General features: G+C 40.6%; 1 non-coding gene across 1 annotated transcript; it reads right to left on the bottom strand.

Annotated features, from left to right (window-relative positions):
• Nucleotides 1–6,857: 6,857 nt before the first annotated feature.
• Nucleotides 6,858–6,964, bottom strand: LOC141644509 (small nucleolar RNA R71). The gene has a single exon (XR_012544124.1). It is a non-coding gene; the product is annotated as a small nucleolar RNA R71 (small nucleolar RNA).
• Nucleotides 6,965–7,167: the final 203 nt, after the last annotated feature.

Below are 7,167 nucleotides of genomic sequence, written 5' to 3'. Positions count from 1 at the left end.
CACAAAGTTCAGATCAGTTGAATTGGAGACCTCAGCTGGAGAAAGGTTCAAGGTTAATGGCCAATATGTGAAGCATTATCATGGATCAGATGCATATGTTGGGAAAGTCGAGGTATTATACTTAGACCCGTTATCGGATGATGCAAAGTGAGGTAAAAAGGTCGTGCGGGACCTCTTAAACCAGCGCTAACTGGGAGGCAACCCAGGTTGTAATTAGTTGTAATTTAGGAATTTTATTTCGTTAGTTCATTTAATTTGCATTTTGAGTTCTTTGTTTTCTTTAATTTCTTTTAATTTGCAATTTCTTTGTTTGGGAATATGCGCACCTTTGATAATTTTTGCAGGAATATATTTTATGCAAAGTGCGTAAAATCAGAGGCAAAGGCGATTTAAGTTGGCAAACATTTTTTGACGAATTTAAGCTAAATTGCCAGTGTTTTCAATCGATCGACCGAGTAAAGTGGTCGATCGACTGAAAAGGAACAGGTCAAAGGCTACTGTATACGAAGCTTAGTCGATCGACTGGGCAACATAGTTGATCGACTGATGAGAAAAGTCCAGAAGCTGCTGCAAATGACAGACCGGTCGATCGACCGAGTAAAGTGGTCGATCGACCACTCCACGGGATCAGATTACAACTAAAAGGGAAATCATCACTCTTATTCTTTTATTCTTTCATTCACCTTCAGTCAATTGAAAAATCAAAAGAAACCCCTTTCCCCTTCCTCTACCTCGCGATTTTCCTGCCAACTCCGTCTTAATCTCTTCTTTTCTAGCTTTAATCTCCAAGTAAATCTTCAAGGTATGTTTCTAATCCTATCTTTATGCTTTTTATTCGAGTTTTGCTGAAGTTTCATGCGAAATTTTCGGGTAATGTGCCTTTGAGGCGGAAAATTCGATTTGGGGAAATCGATTCTAGGGTTTGATTTCTTGTCATATTTATACTTTAATTGCTTAATCTACCCTTTCCCCCTTGATTTTCAAAGCAAATAAGCAACGAGGAGGCGATTAAAGCCGTTTTGCCCAAAATCTCGAAACCCTAATTTGCATTTCAGTTTTGATTGTGATTTGGGTTTTCTTCAATTCACATTGTTAGGGGATTCTTGTTGCTAATAGGTTTTTTGCAGGTAACAAAGATGACGAAAGGAAAGGAGCACATGTACGAGGGACAATCGAGCCAAGGAGCTCCCAAGCGGCCACGCGGACCGCCACTGATGATAGAAGCTACCAAGGATAGTCTACCTGACTATCCGCAGGTTATCTTTGCTAATTCTACTCAGCGCGCTAAATTTTCTCTTTTTGTTTCAAGAATGAGGGTCACAGCTACCCGGTTTCTCCATAAAGATACTTTTTGAGAAATTAGGCTGTTATGAGTCGGTTGTGTCCCTGCTAAACGGGACAGGTATGATGGGTCTTGTGGACATGGCTGAGTTCACATACTACATTCTGACCCTTGAATTCTTTTCGTCTTATGCTTTTGACTCGAAAGCTTTTAAGGAGAATAAGACTAACCCTTGCATTTCCTTTCGACTTTTCAATGTCAACTACTCTCTATCATTAGCTGATTTTGCCGGTTTTCTGGGTCTTTATTTCGAGGGCAGAACCTCGGATACCTCTGACATTCACCGGGTCATGTGGTCTTGCATCAGTGACTTTCACGGGCCTAAAAGGACGGGCACTTCCGTCCATTTGCCCCCTCTTCGTTATTTTCTACGGCTAATGGGTAATACCATTTTTGGCCGTAAAGAGTCTAATAATGTGAATAATATTGAGCTTTCGATCTTGGCGGGCTATCTGAACGTTGAAATTCGGATAGCCCGTATCTATAACATTGCCTACTTGATTGCCGCTCACTTTCAGATTGTAAGTGAGGGCACCTTGACCACCATTGCTTGTGGTGGGTTGGTGACACGTATCGCCAACCGCCTTGTTTTACTTTTCCCTCGACAGGAGGACCCCATCGGCCCTAACCTACGTTTCATGAACCTTCCTTACACGAGGGCTGTCTATTGGGTTGATAGACAGATGTGGTGGAAGATAGATTCTTTCATCTGTGACCGCATCCCTGTCACTGGCTACCCTCCTGTCCTGCCCCTTACCACTGTTGAGGGGGCAGCTCGGCCGCCCTTGCCTAGTTACAGGCTTCCTCTGGTGGCGGTAACTGCTACTGCTAGCACCTCGAGGAGAGCTCGTGCCTCCACTTCACAGGCACCCTCTTCCTCCACTCCTGCTCCCACTGGCTACCCGGACACTTTTCGACCTCCTACCCCTTTGGTTGTCCCTCCGGTGATGGACCAGAGGGCAATGTCACGTGTGTTGAGTGACTTGTGCAAGAGCTTTGACCAGCACAGGCTAGACACGGTTCTAGCCTTCTACCCAGTTTACGAGGAGTTAGCCCGAGGAGGGATGCTCCCACAGGGTGCTTGGACTCACCCTTCCTACTTTGTTCCCCCTATGGGCGGCTACCCTCAGCCTGCCAGGAGACCCCCTCCCACTACTACTGCCGGTGCCTCCACTTCCAGGAGAGCCACTGCCGCTGCTGCTGCTGCTGAGGCGGAGGAGGAGGAGAGCGACTCGGGGTCCGACGAGGACAGAGATTCTGATTACGATGGTGGAGATTAGATGCTGGTGACCTCCCCGTTTTTGGCTGGTTTGGGGAGGTCGTATTTTGTGAGTTCCTTCCTTTCTTTATTAGCTTCCTTTTATTTGATTATGCTTTTATTCTCCCATTTTTCTGCTGGTGATTTGCCGCTGAGCACAATGAGGGCATTGTGCGTTTTGGTTTGGGGAGGGTATTTGCATATGCCTTTTGTTTTGCATCTGCATTTGTGTTTATTGCATTTCAGTCACATGTTTCATTTGTTTTTTTTTTTCATTCATTAACAAAAAATATATATATATATATATATATATATATATATATATATATATATATATATATATATATATATATATATATATATATATATATAAAAGACAAAGAAAAAATTTGAAAATTCAAAAAAAAAAAATCAAAAATATCACGTTTACTTTTGCATATAGTTGAGTCGGATTGGAGTTATTAATGATGATTTTGCACTATTAGTCAAATATGCCATTCCATGCCCTTTTCACAGCTGTTTAGCGAGAATTATAAGTGATTTCTCAAATTTTGTTATGGAATTCATTTCGGGTAATTAGACTTGACTCATTACTTTTGGCAAACTACTTATACTTTCTGAGATATAGAGCCTATAACTGGTGACATTCATGACCGGTTAATTTAGGATTGAGAGTAGTACTCCCTTCATTTCATGTTTTGCACGTGTATGAGTTTTGATTACTTATTGCCTGTACGCAATGGTTTGTGGTCGGTATTGCATGTTTTGAGAACTTTTGCATCCTCCCCTTTCTCATTTTACCCCATTAACTCCACTATAAGCTATAACTGCCAGTTGCCCTCAACTACATCCCATACTTAGCCTACCATTGTGCCAAGCTAGGAAGTAGTAGAGGAATTTTTGTCGGATTAGAAGCGGTTTTGGTTCGTTTTGTACTGATGGAGTGAGTATTGATGAGAAGTGAAGGGGATGTTCATGCTTCAATTCAGCTGGAAAGAAAAAAAATGTTTCAGAAAAAATGGAAAAAAAGAGGACTTACCTGGGCAGAGAGCTCTGGTTGTGTAAGGCTGGTCGATCGACTACCATCACTGGTCGATCGACCACCAGTTCAGAAGATGAAAAAAAAAAATGAAAATGAAAGAAAAGAAAAAGAAACAGACAGAAAGAAAAAAAAAAAGAGGAGTTTTGAAAATAATAAGGTTTTAGTTGAATAAGAACGCGCCTCATATGCTTATTTCATGAATTGGAGGCGTTTGTCTTGGGATTTTGTGATGCCTAGTCTTTTAAAGGAATGGTTTATATGTTGAGTTGGAGGAAGGGATACGGTTTCTGATGGTTGTATAGGTACTAGCTTGGCTCTTACCTTCACTTTTTCCATAATTGTTTTGCCCTTCTTTTTCCCCACTTAACCTCACATATCCAAATATTGCAATAGTTCGGCATGTAATAGTCTTTGACGGTGGTTATGCGTATGTACGGTAGCTAGAATCATTATTCATGCTAGTCAAGCATACATGTTTTGTCGGTCGCAGTTTAGGTGAGAGACTGCATTTTCTTTCCTCTCTTTTACATATATTCTTACCATTTGCTTTGCTGAGGGAAGAGTGACTCGGGAGAGTCCGAATGTATAAGTCTTGCAAGGTCGAACGCCCGATTTAATTCCATGATATGCATAAATTTGTTCACTTGATTTAAGCTTTGCAGTAGTTGACTATGTGCATTAAACGGTTTGGCATTGACTTGTAGTTAGCTCTGAGATGTACTCCTTTCCATTTAGTTTTTATACGGATCATTGATGTGACCATAATTAGCGCATATTTAGCCCCCGAATTAGCCTTGTTCCCATGCTTTTTAGTGCATATTTGGGTCATTTCTTATCTTTAGTTCTTTATTTTGCATATTCTTTGAGATTTTGATCCCTTGGTAGGAAAGGAGTAAGAATCTTGCATTTTCATGGCAAAACGAGACTAAATTGATCGAATTCAATGATCAAGCATCAAGGAGAGACAAGATTAGAAGGCCTTTGTACATATTATAGTAGAAGAGCAATGTTGAGAAAGGATCCTTGAGTCCCCAAGGAAATCCCCAAGGAATTTATGAAGAAAAGGGAAGAAAAGAAGAAGATATGTTGCTGAGTGACAACCCGAGCGGATTGTCACCAATCCGTCCGTCCCGCAGCTGCACAATCCGAGCGGCTTTGCTCTAATCCGCTCGGATTCCACCTCCACAATCCGCCCGGATTCCCTTGAATCCGCTCGGATTCCAACGTCAGAATCCGCCCGTCCCGACCTTATTCCGCCCGGATTCGGCTCCAGCACGAATTGTCTTCTCCAAGCTACGAAGAAAGAAGCCCTTCTCTCGAAAAATACCGGCTCCTCCTTGCTCAATCTAAAAAGTGTAATTACTAGTTTAGCCCTTAGTTAACCCTAATGCATCCTCCCTAATTTCCACTATAAATACCCCATTAGTCTAATTAGAGGAGCATGTTCTTCTTATCAATAATTAGTGTAGTTAATATCAATCAAATCTCTCTTTAATATTGTAATCAAGTATTAATCAAGTTTTAATCCAAGTTTTAGTTCTTTAATCTCTCTTTTGTTCATCCTTTATTTTGGGTAATTGAAGATTATTTGGGTTATTGTTGGGAGATTGACAACCTCTCAATCAAGCATTCAAGTACTTCTTTCATCTTTGCTTTATTATTGGAATCATTAGTAGGTATAATCTCTTAATCCCTTTTTAATTATTGTTAATTACTTTCATTTATTCATCAAATTTCATATTGTTGGTATGATTGACAACCTTGCTAGCATGATCAACATGATAATGAGTGAGTAGTCTCTTAGCTAGGGTTAATGGGTGATTAGGGGAAACCAACATGGGGAATGATTCATGCTTAAATTAATATGCTTTCATGTTTTATTTGCTTGCTTGTTTTGATCTCAACTCATGCACATGTTATATTTGATGAAATGCTAAGCCTATGAATCCTTGCATTTACTATCATCTTCTATCTTTTCAATGAGACTTGTAAGACATAACCCAACTCGAGTCTCATTAGACCACGCATGTTGTTGAGTAGGGAAGATTAAGTCGACTTGTAGGTGTTGTTCAATCTAATCGATTCGGCTCCGGGACCTAAACTTTCCTAGGATTGTAAGATATAACCCAACTCAATCCATCACAACAATAATTGCTTGCTTATAATTTGAGAACATGTTTGTATGATAAATTCCCATGATTCCCCTATGATCCCATGATACCCTAGTGCCTTTAATCAATTGTTTACATCCCTTTAATTCATCTTGCTTGTTTATTTTCATTGCTATTTTAGTTTAGTGACCTTCTACATCAACCCAATTTGTGACACCCCTTAGACACCACTAGTTGCAATAGAAATCTCATTTCAATACCCGTCCCTTGGGATACGACCTTAATTGCCTCTTTACTAATTGTACAGTTGTTTGTGAAGCTATAAATTGTGTTTTGATTCGACCGTGACCCAACGACCACATCTTAATTTGTGAACACGAAACGGACTCGCATAAAAAATGGCGCCGTTGCCGGGGACGGTGTTTACTTGATTTAGATTTCTTTTTATTGTTATTAGTTGTGTCTTTCTTCGCCTTGGGGAAGTAAAACTCCTCAAGGTTTGTTCTAATTGTTTTCGAGTTGTTTGATATTTTGCATGTCTAGAAGGTTACAAGGTGATTTGTTACCTTTTGACCGTGAAATCGAAAGAACCTTGACGAACAATAGGAGACTTGTTAGGAGGAATTTAAGAGGTATTAGTGAAGTTGTTCAACCCACTAGTGAGTTTGTCAATCCTTTCGCAATAGAAGGAGAAGAGAACCCATTACACAATACCCCACAAAATCCACCTACAATGCCTAAATTCTCGTCACACTCCGTACCCACCGAGGAGAATCTATCAAATGGTACTCCTACACCGTAACATCTAACCGGAAATTTTATTGCCAAGTCCGCCTTCATCCAATTAGTTGAGAGGAGCCAATTTGGGGGGATGCCTAGTGAGGACCCTCATTCTCATATGGAAACCTTTTGCGACTATTGTGATGCAATCTCTCAACAGGTGTGACTCAAGACCAAATTAGATGGGTCTTATTTCCTTTTTCCTTAATCGGCACCGCGAAGCAATGGTTGAAGGGCCTTGATAAGGCCACCCTCGGAATAGATTCTTGGAAGAAGTTGGCTCTAGCTTTCTACAAAAAATTCTACCCACCGGAAAAGACTAACATGCTAAGAGCTCAAATTACGGGTTTTAAGCAAAGGGATGAAGAGTCTTTGTATGAAGCTTGGGAGCGGTTTAAGGGAATTTGTCGCTCATGTCCTCACCATGGACTTAGCGAATGGTTTTTGGTGCAACAATTTTGGAATGGTTTATATGAAGATTCTAGGAACATTCTCAATATGGGATCGAATGGAATGTTCACCGAAGTTGATGACAATCAAACATGGAACAAGATTGAGGAAATGGCGGTCCATAACTCACAATATAGTAGACCTCGCAAGGCTACTAGAGGAGGAAAGCATGAAGTGGACTCCG

Source organism: Silene latifolia, chromosome 2 (assembly GCF_048544455.1).
Source record: "Silene latifolia isolate original U9 population chromosome 2, ASM4854445v1, whole genome shotgun sequence".
NCBI lineage: Eukaryota > Viridiplantae > Streptophyta > Magnoliopsida > Caryophyllales > Caryophyllaceae > Silene > Silene latifolia.
This window is presented reverse-complemented; position numbering and strand designations above follow the sequence as displayed.